At 42.9% G+C, this 20,861-nt stretch overlaps 1 long non-coding RNA gene across 1 annotated transcript in view; it reads right to left on the bottom strand.

The window, feature by feature from the left end:
• The window catches only part of LOC104866956, a 28,060-nt gene extending 7,504 nt beyond the window's left edge, over nt 1-20,556 (bottom strand). The window contains exons 1-2 of the long non-coding RNA XR_781623.1: nt 20,338-20,556; nt 18,369-18,486 (exon numbers count right to left, since the gene is read on the bottom strand). This is a non-coding gene — a long non-coding RNA (uncharacterized LOC104866956). The remainder of the gene's footprint in view (nt 1-18,368; nt 18,487-20,337) is intronic.
• Between the last annotated feature and the right edge of the window lie 305 nt (nt 20,557-20,861).

A 20,861-nucleotide genomic window follows, 5' to 3' on the forward strand; every position in this document is an offset into this window, starting at 1 on the left:
AAAAAATAAAAAAAAAAAAAAAAAAAAAAAAAAGATTACAAGCACAGTCGCCCAGGTAATATGGATTAAATGGGGATCAAATGGGAAAACAAGTCACACAGGAGGAATTTCTGGAAATGAAATAGGCTGGGGAGATTGATGTCTATTTAGAATATAAATCACTGCTATTTATCTCCAGGGGAAGTAGTACCTCTTCTCTTTTTATAACCCTAACAACTGAATGTGTCTCAATTATTGTTCTATGCTGAGGAACTCGCTTTGTTTAACTGCCTTACAGTAATTTCTAACTAATTTAGGTATCTGCAATACCAGCACCCAGGAGGCTGAGGCTGGAGAATCCCTGTCAGTTTGAGGCCACCCTGGGCTACATAGTGGGTCCAAGGCCAGCCTGAGATACACAGTGAGACCCTGCCTCAGACAACAAGGAAGATACAATTATTACTAGTTTTAGGGCTGCGGAGCACTAAACCAAGTGCTAGGGTCTTCCTGAGGAGGCGGGGTTCTCCCAAGCCCATAGAATGATGCGGGGCACACAGGGGAGTGGCGCCCCCTTGTGTTGTGTCCCATTACACATTGCTTTTAAATGGAACAAAGGGAACTGGGGACTTGAGTTGGGAGGTTAGGCTGTGTACCCTTGGACAGGTTGCTCTCTAGACCTTGGCTTCCTACTAAAAGCACATAGAACGGTGTCCCTGTTAGTGTCCTGGCTCTGAGCATTGTACCCTGGCCAACCAAGACGTTAACTTTAGGGAAAGCTAGGTAACGGATTGTTAGAAACTGCCGTGAGTATGCCTGAAGCTTTTCTGGAATTATAAAGTGTTCTCCTCAGCAGATGACTGCAAAGGAAAGGAGGACAGCACCCTGTGTTGGGATAGGATGTGCAGATAGGAGCTGGCATCCACTTCAGTTTCATTTTTGTTTTTTGAAACAGAGTCTCACTAAGTAGCTAAGGCTGGCCTCGAACTCAGTGATCCTCCTGCCTCAGCCTCCCTGGTGCTGGGATTAAAGGCGTGTGCTGCCACAACCAGCTTGATTTCTAATCCCTTACCTTCCTGGGAAAAAATAAAGATAGTGAACTTAAATTTTTTTTATGATGTCATATCAATGTGTAATTTAGGCTGCCTTGAAGTGATCCTCCTGCCTTAGCCTCCTGTACCACCACTCCCAGCTCAGAGTGATAATAAAAGTCCCAGTTAAGAGAACAACCAAGCGTGAGTCACTGCTACTGGAAGGTAAGACGGTGGTGGTGCAGCATTTACTTAACTTTAGTGCACTTGAACAGGTGTATATCTTCAGTCTCAGGAGGTTGACTTTCCCAGGGCAGGCGTGGGGTGCTCTGGAAGGGCTCCCTTCTGAGGTGTGAGTTGGGAATGACGGTTCCACAGGCAGCTCCTGGACTTTGGTGGCTGTGAGGGAAGAGCCTCATACAGAGAGAGTCCTTCATTCAGAAGTTAACCACTGACCTTGCAGGGCTCTCCCACAGGTGCTGACAGAGCTAGAGTTTTCAGCTAAGAGAAAGTTTTTAAATATAAGAGCAGTCCAGGTAAGCCCAGCAAGCCTGGGCCACACAGTGAGTTTAGGAGTTGTCCCCGGCATTTGGTCACAAGGTCTCATCATGTCCATACGGCAACAAGGGCCAGAAGCCAGCTGTCCAGGACAGGAGTAAGAACAGCACTCTTACTCCCACTGTGGAGGGGAAGCCTGTGGTCTTCTCTGCAGTGTCTGGTGTCACCCGAGGCCCCATCCCGCGATGGTGTTCAGGCCAGCAGGATTCTAGGGCTCGCTCCTTCCAGAGACAATGCCTGGGCCTTGGGACCATGACTTCAATGACCCATTCTGTCACATTCAGGGAAGGAGACTGAAGAGGTTGTGCACACCCACAGAAGGGCAGCGTCTTCCAGTCTGCCAGCAGGCGTGACACAGCCCTTAGCTCTCTTCCTGGGGGAGGAGCTGGCAGGAGACCTTTGGGGCCTCGTAATGCGGCAAGACTCATGCTCCTTGGACTCCAGCTTGTTTGCCTCTTTGTTCCTCCTCTGTACTCTTTAGTAAACACTGTCAGCTTGAAGCAGCTCCAGAAGAAGAGACCTTCAGCCAACAACCATAAAACAAAAGCCTTGTATTTGCATTTGTCATTTTGATTTTTCTTTCTTAAAGAAAGTTCCTCAAATTATGCAAACTTCAGTCTCCACAAAATCTGCCTTTACCCACTGCGTGAACCCAGTGCTCAAGGTGAAGATCACAAAAAGAGAAAAACCACGAGAACATGATGCAATGAAAAGCAGTACCAGCCACAAAGTGCTTCTACCAAAAATTTAATCTCAAACTGGTCAAGCCTCTAGATAAAATCACTGGCTTATACAAACAATTGGAAGAAACACTACAAATACAATAGCTAAATCCAAACCATGGGAGATACTCACCAAATAAAAGGAAAAGATTTTTAAATCGTTACGAAGGAAGACTTGAATCATAATTATAAATGACTTGAGAAATATCAGCTTGAGCAACCTGTGCACACTGTTTTGAAGCTATTTTGAGACAAAATAGCCATTTATTAGTCTGAATTTTTAGGCTGACTAGATATGATATTAGGGAATTACTGTTAATTTCTTTTAGATGTAAAAGTGATTTGTGAATATATGTTTTTTTTAAGTTCTTATTTCCTAGAGATGTACATTTGAGTATTTTGGAATGAAGTAATTTAAAGCTTGGGACCATTTTTTAAAATAATCTAATGGTGAATCTTAAGTTCCTAGAAAAAGAAGAGTAAGAAAAACCCAAAGTTCATACAAGGGAGGAAATTATAAAGATCAGAGCAGAAATCAGTGCAAAGGAGACTAAGAGAATGATACCAAAAAATCAACAAATCAAAGAGTTGGTTTTTCAAAAGAATAAATGAAATCAATAAACCCTTAGCCAAACTTATCAAAATAAGGAAAGAAAAGTCTCAGACCATGCAATTAAGAGTGAAAAAGGTGAAGTCACAACACATCCAGCAGAAATCCAGAGGATCATCAATGCTTACTTTGAGAACCAGTACTCTAATAAAATGGAGAACACAGAAGAAATGGACAGATTTCTAGATACATATGAAATACCAAAGTTGAATGAAGGAGATATAAAAATTCTAAACATCCCAATCACAATCAGTAAAATTGAAAATGTAATTCAAAATTTACCAAAAATGAAAAGCTGGCTTCACTGCTGAATTCTATAAGACATTTAGGGAAGAGCTATTGCCACTACTCTTTAGACTTCTCAATGAAATTCAAAGGGAAGCAATACTTCCAAATTAATTCCTGGAAGCAAGTGTTACTTTGATCCCAAAACCAGGGAAAGCCCAACCAAAAAAGAGGACTGCAGCCAATCTCCCTAATGAACATAGATGAAATAATCTTCAATAAGATACTAGCAAAAAGAATACAGAGGGTCATCAAGAAGATCATAGACCCTGATCAAGTCAGATTTATCCCAGGGATGCAAGGATAGTTCAACATACATAAATAAAAAAATACATAAATCAATAAATGTAATACACTATATTAACAGAGTCAAGGACAAAAGCCATATGATCATTTCAGTAGATGCTTCAACACCCATTCATGAAATAAACCCTGCAGAAAATTGGGATAATTGGTTTTTATCTCAACTTGATAAAGGCTATCTATGAAGAGTCAACAGCCAATATCATACTCAATGGTCAAAAACTGAAAATCTTCATGCTAAAATCCACTATCACGACTTCTGTTCAATATAGTTTTGGAAATATTAGCCACAGCAGTTAGACAATAGAAAGAAAAAAAAAGCAATAAAAATAGGAAAGGAAGAAGTTAAACTATCATTACTTGCTGATGATATGTTACTCTACATAGAAGATCCGAAAAACTCTGCCAAAGGATTTCTACACTTAATTTACAGATTCAGTAGAGTAGCAGGATACAAGGTAAATATTCAAAAATCAGTAGACTTCTTGTATACAAATAACAGACTCACTCAGACTGAAATTAGGGAAACAGTCCCTTTTATAACAGCACCCCAAAATATGAAATATCTAGGAATCAATCTAACAAAGGAAACAAAAGACCTACACTGAGAAAGCCAACACTAAAAAAAGAGATAGAAGAGGATATAAGAAAATGGAAAGACATCCCTTGTTCCTGGGTAGGAAGAATCAATGAAAATGGTCATACTTCCAAAATTGCTATACAGATTCAACACAGTCCCTATTGAAATCCCAACAGTATATTTCACAGAACTAGAGAAAACAATCCAAAACTTCATTTGGCATCAGAAGAGACCTAGAATAGGAAAAGCAATTCTAGGAGGTATCATAATTCCCAACTTGAAACTATACTACAGAGCCACTGTGATAAAAAACAAACAAACAAACAAACAAAAAACAGCATGGTACTGGCAAATAAACAGACCTGAGGATCAGTGAAGCAGATTAGAAGATACAGAAACAACTCCTGACATACTGAGCTACCTCATCTTTGACAAAGGAGCCAACCGTCCTCACTGGAGGAAAGATAGCCTCTTTAATAAAGGGTGTTGGAAAACCTGGATTTCAACTTCCTGAAGATTAAAACTAGACCTGTATCTTTCACCATGCACTAAATTAAAATCCAAGTGTATTAAAGATCTAAATTTTAAAACAGAAACACTAAACTTGCTAGAAGATAAGTGAGGCAGAACTGTTGAAGATATCAAGTATAGGAAAAACCTTTATGGACAAATCCTCAGTAGCACGGGAACTAGCACAAAGAATCAACAACTGTGATCTCATTTTTAAAAAAAGATTTTTGCACTGCCTGAGAATTCACAAGCAGGGCTGAGACAAACCACAATGTAGGAAAAAAATTTTACCAGCTGTTCCTCAGACAAAGGTCTACCATCTAGAATATATAAAGAACTAAAATAACCAGACCCCCCCAAACATAAAGACCCATTTCAAAAATGGGCATCTGAAATGAACAGACATTTCTCAGACAAAGAAGTAAAAGCTGCAAATAAATGTGAAAAAATATTCTATATCACTGGTCACTGAGATTCCACCTCACCCCAGAAAAAATGGCTGCTATCAATAAACCAACCAATGACAAATGCTGGCAGGGTTGTGGGGAGATAGGAAAACTTCCCCATTGTTGGTGGGAGTGCAGACTGGTGCAACCACTGTGGAAATCAATATGGAGATACCTCAAACAACTAGGATTAGAGGTCTCATTTGACTCAGTTATTCCTCTTCTGGGTATCCTCCCAAAAGAATTAAAAGAATCATACCCCAGTGATATATGGTAGCCCATGTTTACAGAGGCACAGCTTGCAATAGCTAAAACTTGGAAACAGCCCAGTTGCCCATTAACTGGAGGCTTTTTTTTACATATATAAAATGGAGTAATAGCCATAAAGAATGAGAAACTAGAGACCTTTATAGCTAAGTGGATGCACATTGAGGACATACTCTTAAGTGAAATTAGTAAGTCACATATGCATAAATAGCAAATAGTTTCTCTGGTGTGATAAACTAAAAGTGTGAATAAGGATCAAAATGTATAACTGATATTGTATAATAGGAGGAAAAGGTCTAAAAGAGTAGAGGAAGTGGGAGGGGTAGGGGAAAGGTCAAAAGGGAAAAGAAAAAAAAGTGAAAAGGAAAAACATGGAAACAATGTCTTTCTAAACAGAGAAGGGTGGAGGGGGTGAAGGGAGAGCTAGGGATTGGGGAAAAATAAGAACCCAGATACATCATGTAAAGGTACAAGATTCCACTGATGAATATATCCACTGTCTTAAATAACTAAAATGTACCGATAAACTTAATAAAAATAAAAAATAATCTAATAAGGGGTAAGTAGTAGGGATTATTGATGAGTGAAATCAGCATAAGGTTGATAAATACCAAAGCTGAGTGATGGTCCATTGGGGTTCAGGGCAAATGTATTCACTATATTCATGCACATTTTGGTATATGTTGGAACATGTAATAATAAAAAGTTTAATGAAACAAAACATACGCTACCAAAGTGGCACATTATCTGCATATTAATAATAAACAGATTCATATAGTACATTGCAGTTGCAGAACACTTTTCATACATAATTTAATACAATTCTAACTTCAGACCTATAAGGTAGATTTTATTATCTTCATTTCACGGGGAATAATTTCAGAGCAGTTAAATCAATGGCTCGGAGGTCAGGAACTAGGAAGAGGTAAGAGTGGGATTCGGATTCAAATGTGATTTCTAAATCCATTCTCTACCTGGTAAAGTGGAAGAAAAGCTAGGTGGTATTTTAACTCACTTAACATCTGAGCCTAAGGAAAATGAGAGCGGTGCTACTTTTCTTACTTAGAAAATGCAGGCCTGATCATTTCTAGGAAAGCACACTGTAAATTGAAAAGTGTCATCCATATTTAAGTGTCCATGGAAGAAGATGGAGAGCTCTGAGGACTGGATTTGGGGCAATGCAGACTTCGCTCTTGGCAGTCTTCATACCCCCGTCTTTAGACCTCACATTCCAGTCTCCCTTCCTCGGTGTCAGATGATAGTGCTTTCCTGTGGCACATCTGAACACTTGCCAACGTCCCTGGTGCACGGCATTGCTATGTAGCTGGGGAAAGTAGAAACTCCACGACAGCTGTTTATAGCAGAGAGTTTTATGGCTTGTTTTCAGGCTAGCAAAATGAGTATGAAACGGCATGGTATTTTCTGTTTCTGTCCGGAATTCTCTATTAGAGTGCTTACACTGAGTCATGAATTTTCATCAAGAAATCCTGAAAAACAAATGAGACACTTCTGATTCTCCCTGGGGGAGAAACATTGAATGGTAGCGTTGGAGTGACTGCTACTAAACAGCAAATACTATGAAAGCAAAATCCTATGTGGGGACTGGGTATAGAGATTTAAATAATTTTGTCAAAATGCAGCATCCCAACAGTCATGCCACACACTGGAACATACATGCGAGGACAGCAATGTGGTTCTTCCAGTGTATGGTTAAATATTAACAGGGCCCTTAAGTAGAACTATGTATTTTGTTCTAAATATATAGCTTAAGATATGTCATTCATAATTTTATTATATAATAAGTGTTTTAGTTACAAATCGTTTTGGAAGCCCCTTTACCTGTGTCCCTAGCCATAGGCTGGGAATGATTATATCTATTCATAGATTAACGACCAGTACAATTATATGCATAAAAGTGTATTATGCCTCATTCAGAGCCTGGTTCAAAGCAGGTACTAAATGCTACTCTGAGTACAGTTGTCCTCAGGTGTCTGCAAGGGTTTGGTTTCAGGAGACACAGACACCAAACTCAACAGATACTCAAGTCTCGTGTAAAATAGCATATTGAGCTGAGGATGTTGCTTAGTGGTATAGGATGTGTTAGACCCCAGGTTTGATCTCCAGCATTCCCACTTCAATACAATAACAACCACCACCACCACCACCACAATGACAATAATAATAATAGGTTCTTACAAATAACCTACACACACCCTCCTGTATTTAAATCACCTCTGGGTTAGGGTTACTTACACCTGACAAAATTTAAATGCCACGTGCATCGTTGTTGCATTGTTTGGGGAATGACCAACAGGAAGTCTGCGCATGTTCGGTCTGGATGCAGTTGTTTTTGTTCAAATATTTTTGATCTGCAGTTGGCTGAATCCACGGATGCAGAACCCAAGGGTACCACGGGCTGACTCTACTTATGAAATTGTGCATCTAAGTCTGTAATTTCCAGAGACACTCGGAGAAGGAAGAGATTGATATGGGCTGAGAAAGGAGGGAGAGGTGTTCAGAAACTGTGGGCCCAGGGAGCAGTGTCTGAGCACCAAAGACACCGGGAAAAGCAAGCCTGAAGGTATGATCAAACAGCAGCTCGTCAGCTTGAGAATCTCGGTGTCAAGTGTGTGTACGAGGTATTCACTACATGTGTTTTTAACTTTTCTGAATGGTTGATATATGTCATAATAAAATGTAAGAAAATGAATTTAAAAGTAGACCTGGTGGCCTCTCTGAACTGTGTGATAGTCTTGGTTAACCTAAGCAAAATAGATAGAAATCATCATAATACTGACTAGGTCTATAAATCCATTAAATGGGCCCTGGGGAGACAGAAACAAAGGTGGAGGGCACTGGGGAAGCATAGAAAATTGCTCTCTGCTGATGTGGTGGACATGGGGCTAGAACCTCTGCCCACAAGATTTGCTCGTGTGGCCAGGAAAGTCTGTGTCATTTGAAACAACCGTCCAGGAGTTTCCTTTCCCTGCAAGCAGTGATCATTTCCAGATCTGCTTCCAGCCTGCTTGAGGGAGCAGCCTCACAATTACTCAACTCCGAAAAAGGGAAATTTCAGTTGCAGGGTTTCAATAGCACCTTCTGGAGCATGTGAAAGTCACCACATTCCTCAAGAGCAAAAGGAAATAGTAAAATTCCAGAATTGCTGTGAAAGAGGGCCTCAAATGTCCTGAACAGAGCGTGCATGAGCTACCGTGGATTGTGGGTGTGACCCATTGGAACTATTGTTTTGGTTTAGTGGACTGCACTCGACATGGGTTAGGAGAGCATGGAGTGGTATTTACCAACACAGAGCAGGGCTTTGCTGTGCACGGCAGCGGGTTACAATTAACTGAGCTTTCTTTAACTTGAGTCAAATGACACAATACACATATATCTGAACTCTGGACAAAAACGTATGGATTGAAATATCAAAGAAGTCAACATGCATCTATTAAGTGCCTATTTTCTACAATTTGAATACATATGCAGTACATAGAGCATAGTATGTTTTCTGTAATGCATGAATTATGTAATGTGTCGTATTAAACGTGTCACATTAAACCCATTGCGAGCACAATCTCTTCCCCTGTGCCTCTCTTCAAGAATCATTGTACTCTTCAGAGTCACACTCATGCAAATATCAAATCTGGGGCAAAGTGGAGATGCTACATTCAACTGGGAGGCGTCATTGCTGTTCTCCCACTGTATCATCTGAGTGATGTAATTTTAAAAATGGTTTTAAAAGTTAAAAATGCCAATGAGTTGGAAGATATAAAATGAAAAATCAAAGCCACCCTCTACATAAAATGCCAGTTCTCACTCCCAGAGGCAACCCTCGTAAGGGAGTTGTGGATGCACTTTGAGAAAGTTTTTATACATACACAGCATACATGACCCAGATGTTGGCTGTCCCATCTCATCTGCCTGACTGACTGTCTTTGGGCCCATGCCATGCTTGACACAAAATTCCAACCCTTGACCAGCATTTACAAGAAGTCTAATCACACTAAATGTGTCCTGATTTTTTTTTTATTTTTTAGATTTTTTGAGACAAGGTCTCACTATGTGGATGAGACTGACTTGGAACTCAATTGTAGCCCAGGCTGGTCTTGAACTCACAGCGATCCTCCTGCCTCAGCCACCTGAGTGCTGGGATTACAGGTGTGCACCAACACGCCCTGCTATTTTTTTTTTTTGTGTGTGTGTGTGTGTGTGTGTGTGTGTGTGTGTGTGGTACCAGGGATCAAACTGAAGACCTTGTGCTTGCAAGGCAGGCGGCAGAACCACTGAGCTAAATCAAAGAATGATGGGGCTGGAAAGAAGGGTCACCACCTATGGCATCAGCATCTCCCCCAACAAAACGAAACTGTGCACGTGAGTATGTCCCTCCATGGTTTCGTCAGCCCACGTACAAATGGGGGATGCTCCTCCTGGCCTCTTTTTACCCAATTTTGACACACATGGTTCCAGTCATGCCTTTTCAGGCATGCCCTGTATCTCCATTGCAAATCCCACCCTCTTCCCACCACCCCAGTTGCAAGGGTGGTCTGTATTTTAGCTCATCAGTCTTTTTCTCGATGAACATTTAAATTGTTTCTTGTTTTTTTTTATTTTTTTTTTGTTTGCTGTGTTAAACCATGTTATAATTAGTATCTTAGAAGTATCTTTGTACACTTGTGAGGTTGTTGAGCATATTCTTAGAAGTGTAAAGTCTGGATCAAAGACGTATGCCTTCACAATTTGGATGTATTGTGACAACTTGTTCTGTAAAAAAATGTCATGGATGTACATTCCCATAAAGTATAGGAACATACATAAGGTTTCTTCATGCTTTGGCCAACACTGGATATCACTAACTTTATCATCTCTACCAATCTACTGGTGAGAGGGAGTGCCCTATTAATACCTTAATTTGTATTGCTTAATGATAAGTGGACAATTTGGATGTATTGTGACAACTTGTTCTGTAAAAAAATGTCATGGATGTACATTCCCATAAAGTATAGGAACATACATAAGGTTTCTTCATGCTTTGGCCAACACTGGATATCACTAACTTTATCATCTCTACCAATCTACTGGTGAGAGGGAGTGCCCTATTAATACCTTAATTTGTATTGCTTAATGATAAGTGGAACTAAGCACCTTTTGATCAGTTTGTTTGCCTTTCATATTTGTGTGTGTGTGTGTGTGTGTGTGTGCATGCACGCACACGTGTATAGTGCTGGGGAGTAACTCAGGGCTAGCACCTTTTGATCAGTTTGTTTGCCTTTCATATTTGTGTGTGTGTGTGTGTGTGTGTGTGCATGCACGCACACGTGTATAGTGCTGGGGAGTCAAACTCAGGGCCTAGCACGTGCTAGGCAAAAACTCTACCACTGAATCATAACCCCAGCCCACCATCTGTATTTCTTCCTCTGTGAAAGTATCTTTTTTGTTCCAGTTCTTTACATTGGTGTGGATAGCAGCTAAGAGCCTCTTTTACTTGAAGAGTTCACATCCTTTTACTTCCTGGACACTTCCATCTTCGGATTCTATGGTCCCTCTGTCTTTTTTCTTTTATTTATTAGTACATGCTTGCAGTCCACAGTGATTACATTTCTCACCGAGGCATTGGTATACGGACACAATGCATCTTGATTCTTTTTTCCCCCATGGCCTGCCCCTCCCCACTGCTTCCTCTAACTCTTGATCCTCGTCCCCTTTGCAAAAGCTTTATTTTCATCATCTTTTCCCCACTTCAACTCCCTTCTGTCCATCTCCTTTCCCTCCCTTTCCATCTCTGTCTGCCCATCCATTTGAAAGAGATCTCCTACTTCCTATTTATCTATCCAGTACTCTGCTGTCTCCCCCACTCTCTCCCTCCCTCCCTGAGAGAACTGCTTCACAATTCAGAAAGGGGGTGGTTCTTATACAAGAGAAACCATGTGGTATTTAAACTTCTGTGTCTGACGTATTTCACTAAACATTCTTCTTCTTTATCTGCCTACTACACCTCAGTTCTCCAGGGCTGTGGCCGCCTTCTGCTTCCTTTCCTCTCAACACACTCTCCCCTTGTGGTCTCATCCCCCAATAATAGTTACATTCAAGGGGCTGCTTCTTAAGTTCCAGACTTTCTTCTGGGAATTCTAAATGCTTATTATTATAACCCTCTGGGCTTCCCATTGTCATCCCCAATTTTACAAACGAGGAAATCGAGGTCACCCTACACATCTAAGATTGCGCCACCAGTAAATGGCAGAGCTGGAATTTGATGTCAGGGCTGATCTTATCCAATGTATAAGCTCCTTCTATTACTCACCTTGCCACGCCCTCATTTACCCTCTGAGAGAGATAACCCCAAATCTGCACTGCCCCTCTAGGCCTACCCCCGGTCACCAAGCCTATATATTCAATTCCCCCATAGAAATCACTATCTGCTCATCTGCAGAAAATTCAGTGGCGCTAGCTCCCCACAAGCCTGCTCTCTATCCTACCAGAGAGTTTCTTCCAGCCTCAGCCAATCATGCAACCCATCCCGCAGCACCAGCTCACGCATCTGAACTTGCTCACCCTCCTTTCGCTACCCCCAGCACAGGACCTTGTGATTTCTCGAGCAGAATATCACGCACTTCCTACACTATTCTCTCTGCCATCAGACCGTAGTCTCTCGTTCATCCTCAGCTCTACTCCCAGACGTAGCTTCTTCAATAAGCAGAATAACCCTAAATGCTTTATTTTATAAAGGTTTCGTCTTTAAGGCTCTTAAATGAATAAATGAAATAATCCATGAAAAATAGCCCTGAGTTCTTCCAGGCAGGTTCCCATGCCCTTCTCTGATCTCCTTTATTTATTCTTACGATTGCACGTGGGCAGTTATGGGAGCAGATATTAACTTTCTAGCTGCAGGCAGAAACATGGGCGACACTTCTTCACCTGTCTTAAGGATCACAGCTGACACTGCTACAACAACAACAACAAAAATGGGTCAATAAGAAAGAGCACGACGAGTTTATTTAATTACAGATTATGTAACAGCAGAAACTTCGAAAGCGTACCTTCAAAGACTTGGGGAAAACCATTCTATTTTTATGTTTAGTTTGGATGAAACATTGTCAGCCACGAAATGTGACTGAGCGAACATGAGGAAACCCAGAAAATCTGCCTCCCTTCCTCTCAGATAGGGGGCAGGACCTGTTGAACTGGGACCTTCAAGGGAGGAGGAAGAGAGTGACCTTTCTAGGTCTCGTAGCTGGCTTTGATGAAGAGACGTTCTAATCCCTGTGCCGTACATTGCAGAAGAAGAATCCTAGGTTCTGTGATTTGAATGGGGTGGGGCAGGAGAAGGGCAAGAGTGACTTTGTTTCTCAGGCTGTTTCTGAAGACTTCTAGTCTCCTTCAGCTTAGAGGACTTAGTAGGCCAAAGAGCCAAACTCTAGAGCAGGGGTGGCGAACCTATGGCCCGTGTTATTTGTTTTTCTTTTAAGACAAACGATGTTAATGTATGAGGATTTTTTCCCTAAACTAAAACGTCCATATTCTGCTTTAATTGCAGGGTTGGTTGGCACTTTGCAATAAATGAGCAGGTTTTGAGTTGTAATTTGGGTACTCAGCCTCTGAGAGCTTTGCCACCCACCACTGCCCTAGAGGGTCATTTTCTGAACAGCACCGCCAAACCCAGAGGAGGAATCATTTTCAAGAAATTAAGTGATACATGGAAAGAATGCAGGCTTTGCAGTCACATTTAAATTTACAGTGGGGGCTGGGGAGTAGCTCAGTGGTGAGGTACCCTCCTACCATGCATGCAGCCCTGGATTTGACTCCCAAGACTGTAAAATATAAAGAAATCAATTATTTGCTTTAAATAAGCAAGTTCATTGCATTGCATACTCTGTCATGGATTGGATGGAAAAGGCTCATGTGGTCCGAGGCAGGCTTCTGGAAGGGCGTTAGACCGTGGGGATGCTCGCCTCACAGGCTGAGTTCATGCTGAACGTGCTGTGTGAGGTAGGCCTGGCTAGAGGAAGTAGGCTCCTGGGGGCATAACCTAGAAGGGTATATTTATATATTCTTGTCCCTGGTCCACCCGCCCTTCCTCCCCTCCCTCTCTGGCTCCTGCTTTCCTCATTTCCCAGGTGTCAGGAGCTGAGCAGTTTTCCTCCACCATGTAGACCCGCCATGATGTTTCTGCATTTGCAGCCAGCCAGCCAGGGGCTAAAACACCTGAAAACCGTGGGCCGGTCCTTTTCCCCTTAAGCTGTGTACGCCGGGTGTATTGTTCCCTTGACAAAAAGACTGACCAGCACACCGTCCTAACAAGTTAAGCCTGAAATATCACAGACCCGACACAACAAATGCTTAGTGTCGCTCACTGGACACACTCCCCACGAGGGGTGTGGCTCCCGTTATGTGCACTGGGGACTAGAGGACCCATGCTGATAAAGTGGGGCGGATTGTGGTTCACGCAGAGCAGTCTGAAAGGAAACCAGCATAGAGGACGTTAGTTAGGGAGTGACTTTGGGGTACCCCTGGGGTCAACACCCATGAAAAGAGGAAGACACTGGACTGCGCAGAGGGCGAAGCTGAGCTGCCCTGCAGACCCAGCTGTGGCTCTCCCTTCACCTGGATCTCCAGAGCTTGGGGAGCTCTCCAGAGCCGTCAGACTGAGCTGGGATGGCCAGGCCCTTATTCCTCTGTGTCAGTCATGGAGAACCTTAGGGGAGGTAGCTCTCTTGTAGCTGAGGGGCTCCATGGAGACGGCAGGTAAAGGCTGTTTGTGGATGATGGCTCTCCCAGACCCTGAGGTCATATGGCCTGCACTGAAAGGGACATGAGCCCCCACATGGAGGACACTCTTCAGTAGTAGCTACACCCTGGGAACAAAAGAAACTGACTCAAAGACTGGATGTGAGCACAAGAACTTTATTCAGGAATGCGAAAGTGAGCCAGAAGGAAAGGAAATCAGCGTGCAATGCTCCCATGAACAGGGAATGACTGAAGGACTCTGAGACAGAGCAAGACATGTGCCCCAGAGTCCGCCCACTCAAGGGGGGAAAAGAGGGTGGTATTCATCACCATGTGCTACGTGGTGCTATCAAGGCCATCCCGGGCAGTTCTGACCTGTTTCACCCCTTGAACAAGAAGTTACAGGTGACAACAGAAAGAGGCTGATGGTAGGAAGAAACTCTAGGGAGTGAAAGCTAAGTGCTAACAGTGCCTGCCGCACCAGAGAGAGCCTGTGCTCACTGAAGTTATATCACCTCAGCCCGGGAGTGACGCATCCACAGGTCCATGAACAAAGCGGTCACGTGGCTACTGCTTCTCTTTCTCTTTCTTTCTTTCCTCTCTTCTCTTTCTCTGATTTACCTATCTGTAAAATGGGAAGAGTCACACTTAGCTCACAAGAGTGTGAGAACGGAGCCAACACACCTGTGAATCTACCACTGTGAAACAGCACAGTAACATTCCGATTCTAACCCCAAGTCAAATAAATGAAAGGGGACTATTGCAGTGCATCTTACTATTACTATACCTTATAGCAGACATATCCTACAGGTACTCTTTTCGTGTACCATGTATAACATTAAAAGAATAAGCGATGCTCATTTGACATTAGATGTTGTTGACATTCTAAGAAAACAGCTCCTGCTTTACGGCTCACTCAAGCAATGGTAACTATTACTAGTACTATTACTTGAGAACTACTGACCATCAACCACATTCATCACAGTTGAAAGTGATGGATTTGGAATGTGAATTTTCCAGATAAATAATCCATTCCAGGGTCTACTTGGAGAGACAAAGGGTGGCCTGGACCCGACTCACCATGTAAACACGAGTCTTGGTGATTTACTAACAGCAAGACCTACTTCCTGCTGAGCACTTCCAGCCCAGGCTCCAGAGCTGGACAAGGGCAAGAGGTCAAATATGTTCACGTGGAAACTGTTCTCCTTCACACCACCTTCGGAGCAACGGAGTCTCCCTTGTGGCAGTGCCATCAAAATGAAATACGGAAATGCCTCACCTGCCAGAAGCTAGACAGAGCTTTTGAGAGGTAAACCATACACACACTCAGTCTGAGCAGAGGATGGGAGCCGAAGGGGGAGTCACTTTCAAAGCACCAACCCTGCTTTGCACCCCACTCCTATTTTAGTATATGTGCTGCCGAAGCGAGCACTGCACCCCACTCCTGTACATGGGCTAAGCACATATTGCTCTTGCAATCTGCTACCAAAACAGAATTTTAAAATAAGCCCTAGTCTGCTCTCTCCGAGCAGAATTGAGGAGATGGATTTTTGTAAGGTGAATTTGTTTTCCCAAATTAGTTTCATTCACACGCATCTACACACACACCCCCGCCCACACATAAGTACCCACAAAAGGCCGTACTCATTAACAGGCCAAATATGGAACAGGAAAGTGCACCCTCAGCACCAGAGAGACTCTGGGTAATCATGAGGACAGGCTTGAAGCTGCACAAAAACAACGTGCACAGACGCCAGCAGATGGCACTTAATCATAATTTTTCCTATGATTTCTATTAATTGTCAAAGATTCTTCATTCTGTCTTCCCAATAAGACAAATGTATGTTAATATGGCAGAGTAAGTAATGTTTTCCCTTTGAGATTCTAAATAAGCTCATTACATAAAATTTCTCCACCTACACAACTAGCCCAAGACCTACTTTCCTCGTGCACATATTTATCATATCCCACTGTGCATATTCATGCCCATATATCTGTGCCCGTCCGAGCATGCAGCAAGCTAGACAAATGAAGAAAGGAAAAGCTAATACCTTCGTTTATCCCCAGAAGCATGTCCAAATCAAGGAACTGTTGTTCCTAAAACAGTCACACACACACAAAAAATTTTAAACCACATTATCTGCCAGAAATAGAAAAGCAGAAATACCTCAGGGAGGCCACTTTGGCAATTTCCTTCAAGGTTCCTATTACAAGCGTTAACACGGTGCATGACCCCTTCCGGGCTTTTCTGCCTCACCTGCTGATTCTTTTACTTTCTCCCCTCCCCACCCCAACATCATTCCCCTCTCCTTTTCTCCACAGTTCCACGATGCCTCAACCTCTTCTGCTTCCTAATTCTCTTTCTTTATTCCACTTGTGTTTTCCCTCTCTCCCCTTCTCCCTCTTAAGCACTGGTCTTCATCTCTAAGTTTTGTAAGGCCAGATGTTATACTAAGCAGGGTACTTGGTTTCTGACACCAGAAATTAACTGTTAAACAGAAAAAATAAAAAATAAATATTGCTGAACATTCAAATAGTTCACAGAATCGACAGGAAGCCTGGAAAATCCGGCTCAGAAAACAAGCCTGAACCAAAGGAGCTGACACTAAAGAAACGGCCAAGGTTGCCTCACTGAGACCCACTCTCGGAGAAAGCCACCAGCACCCTGGCCTCCAGTTGCTAAGGCCACCACGGCCAGTACTTGCGCTGAATAATCGCGCACGCGCCTGAGGGCTTGTCTCGAGTCCTTCAGATTCCAAATCCAGGCTGGCAAGCCCAGGGCCAGGGCCACAGCCTCGCGGTCGGGCCTCAGGAATTGTGCAGGGCAAACCTAGGAAGCGGAAAGTGGAGCTCCAGAAACAGCAAGGAGGGCCTGCGCTGAGCGTCACAGATGCTACCTGCGTGGAGTCCTCCTTTTCCTGTGTGCCGGCGGGGAGGGCAGTCCTGCCACGCTGAAGCAAATAACTTTGGGGAACGGAAAGATACAGGGCAGTGTACACATCGGGGATGCCAGCTCTGGAGAGAGAAACTATAAAGCTCAGTGTGGCTGGAGCTGTGGCCCTGTACAGTCTCCTCGGTGTATTTTATACGCTCTTTGTCCTGCACCAAGCAAGGGGCTACAGTGGCTCATGTGAATGCTCTTTGTTTTCAGGTTCTACTTAGCCAATTTACATTACAGTTCTTAAGCACCAATCTTTTAACTTCCCACATCTTAACCCTTAATGGAGACTAGCCTCTTTCTAGGGATGAAATCTGTAACCCGATTCCCAGCCCAGCACAGGGGCCTCTTGCTCTCCTGCCAGCTGGTCCCAATTATGAGCAGCTCCAGGAATCTGGTGAGGCTGTCCGCGTGGTAGGAGAAGTATTTTCTAAGCACTTAGTTCCCCTTAGGATCCCAGGCCCGACTAGAACTAATGGATCCTTTAATATCTTGAGTTATGAGGTGATTTTTCCTGCTTTTCCAAGTGAACGAAATAAAATATATCAATAAAACCACTCGAGGGCATGCCCGATAACCACTACAAATGGAGGGTGAGAAATGAAAGCAGCTGTCGGCCACACTCTGGCAAAGCTCCCACTTCACCGACGTTTTTTTGGGCAATTACCTTGGTTTTTCTCTGTTTTAACAGAGGGGCTCTGTGTTGCTGCAAGTTTGTTTTGTGATAGGTGACACCCAGACAGGACTCTGGGGGAGCTCCAGCCCAGATTTTAAAGGACTGCACACATAACTGTGTGAAATTGCATAGCTGTTTTGTTGGTTTGTTTGTTTGTTTCAATTTGATGTTCAGTGAGCATCTGTTGCATCCAAGACATTGCATTTTCTGGGAATTTGAAATTGGATAAAGCTCCCAATCCAGTTTGATGGATCTCTTCCAACCAGTGGTATTCTGAGGGGGTAGAGGGTAGAAGCTGGGAGGAACATTTTATCACTGACACGGTTTAGAATCGCCAGGGAGCATGGTGATTCTATACACCAGAAGGATTCAGTTGTTACATTATTATTTTTAAACTCTCTGCAGACTAATACCCCCTTACTGTCCACACCTGGGCTGATTTCCCTTGCTGGCTCCCTCTGCATATGTTCCACTCCTTCTAATCCCTCCTCCAGTTTATGCCATCATAAGCTCGCCAGGTAGGTGAGGGAGGGAAAAAATAAATTGCATTTGAAGACATAAATGTCACTGGAAGACAAGTATCCCTAGGCAAGTGAGCAAGCGTTTGTGGCTGGTTAATGCCAATCTTACCGCTTAGTCTTAACCTTTTGGGGGCCTGAAACACTCTCCCACTCACACAGGCTGCTCGTGGAAAGCAGAGGTTCACACTTTGGACACAGAACGCTGTCCTGGAGACACTCACATGTCCTTGAGTCACTGCCAGTATTTATAAAGCAGATCCTTCTTCTTGTGAAGTTACTACTTAAAGTCTTTGGACTTCCATGTTCTTGTTGGCAGAGCGTGGACAAGAATAGTCTTTTCTGGAAGGATCAAACGAGAGAAGACATGTCAATGCACCTTGGTATATGATGAGCACGCAATGAATGTTAGAACTGTTATTATTATATTAGCGTTAGACATTGTGCGTAATTTCAGGGAGCAGCTTTTACAAATCTTTCTGTAAAATTCTGTTCAAGCTCATGAACTGAGCACTCACGAGTGATGAAAAGAGCCTGGGAGATGGCCAGGCTGTGCATCCAGGTCCACCACATGCACAACACATGGTCAGTTCTGAGGGTGTCACCCACACTGATCTGGAAATGCCATGACAGGGAGTGGCTGAGCCCTGAGCCTGTGTGGACCCAGCCTCCCCGTCTTCCATTGATGTTTCTTGCCTGAATTAACTACTACTCTGATGGCTGCTGAATGGAAATTTTTCTCCTATCATTAGTTTGTATTGATTACTGAATATTAGTTGACTTTCTATGGTAAGAAATAATCTTCTTTACATTATTTATTCATTTACAGAACTGTATCTCTGTGCACACATGGGCTGCAATTTATTTATAGGACTTTATTTTATTTTAAGCCTCAACTTGTCCCAGATTTGGTCAGTAGAAGCCCCCTCAAGCTGATTTCAGTGTCCTTTTAACACATCCTTATCGTTCTCAGAAAAAAATTCCTTATATTTTGGTACAATAAGATGTTCTAGGGTTAGGCTGAGTGTGTTTCTCAGTGATAGAGTGCTAGCCCTGTATGAAATCCTGGGTTCAATACCCAGTACAATGGAGGGAAAAAGAAAAAAGGTGGGGAGGGGAGGGCAGGGCAGGGAAGGGAAGGGAAGGGAAGAGAAGGGAAAGGAAGAGATCTTTTAGGTTCATATTGTTTTTTACCTGGCCCCAGTCCTGGAATCAGCCCATTTGTCCAAGGAAAACATAATTCCCTTGAAGAATACAGCAGTGCTGAGAACTAAGATCTGAGAGCACTCAGTGTACTCAGTACTCATTAATTTGTGGGTTCCTCTGGTTCTTTCACTGGATGGAGCTAGAAAACCTATGTGTATGTATACACATACACATACACACCTTCCATTTCTGTATCTATCCATCTCTATTTCTATCTATCTATCCATCTGTCTCATAATTTACACCAGTAACTCCAGTTTCAATCCAACACCACAAGGCTTATTTTGGATTCCCTCTTTCCATATTTGTAACTCCCTTCCCCAGTACTGAGAAATTTAGCTTCTGCTATCTCAATCAACTCGTATGTAGCCAGACTTCCAGTACCACTGGTCTGGGCCCTCCTCAAGTCAAAGTCCTATGAACTGGCTGCTAATCCATTCAGGCTTTTTGATGAATAAAAAAGGGAGTCTATATATATATATATATATGTATATATATATATATATATATATATATATACATATATATGTATAATTTTTTTAAAAAAACAGGAAGAATGGGAAGAGAATGGAAGTAAATAAATGAAAGAGAAGGGAAAGGAAAAGAGTTGGGTAACATTTTGATTTGCATTTTTAAAGAAAGTCCTAGCAGATTTGTAGGGAATGAATGAAAGGAAAAGAAAAATGAATTCCTCTTTCTTATCTTGGCATTCCTAGCACTTTGGTGGCATGTTCTAAGAGAGGCACTGGATAATTGTTGAGGGAAAGGAGAAATAAAGTTGGGTTGGGAGGGGAGACAGCAGAGGAAAGGAGAGAAACTCAAGGCCTCCCCAAGGAAAGCAGTCTAGAGTAAACTTGTGTTTTTCTTTTCTGTACTTGGAGTTGCTTCTCCCTACTATAGGCAAGAACAGCAAAAAAACCCACACACTGAAGTGTGCCTTGCTGGTTCTATGAAGAACCTCTTAAGTGGCTTCCTGTAGTTACTTACATGAATGTGGTATTGTTGACTCCACTGTCACAGCACCCTTAAGCACAAATTCCTTGTTCAGTGACAAATCACTCAGTCTCTTTCAGTTATATAAATGTAGGTCAGGTAGGACCTTGTTCCTGGGTGGGCAAAGTTGTGAAAAGATTTGGTTCCCTTCCCCCTCTTGACCATTCCCAGTCAAAACCCTGACCGTTTTTCCCCATGCAGATATGGACAATCTAGAAGTGGCGGGGGCTGTTTTCGCGAGAGCCCAGTGCCTCCTGGGAGAGAAGGAACGGAAACTCAAGTCAAATCCGGAAGTAGAAATTGGCTCCTGCTCACCTGGTGAGTGATGGAAGCAGCGGGCCAGGTCCTTGTTAAATCAGACAAGCCAACCGCGTGGCAAAGGCTGGGCCACCCGAGATGGGGAAGGTGGCTCTGTGTAAACAAAGCAGATGAGCGCTAAGAGCTCTAAAGCTCTTCTGGTGGTCTTTTGGAGCTGAGGAACTGGTGAAGTTTTCAGGGATTTGGAGGGCCAGGTGTTA

Source organism: Fukomys damarensis, unplaced genomic scaffold (assembly GCF_012274545.1).
Source record: "Fukomys damarensis isolate Sample0158 unplaced genomic scaffold, DMR_v1.0_HiC HiC_scaffold_33, whole genome shotgun sequence".
NCBI lineage: Eukaryota > Metazoa > Chordata > Mammalia > Rodentia > Bathyergidae > Fukomys > Fukomys damarensis.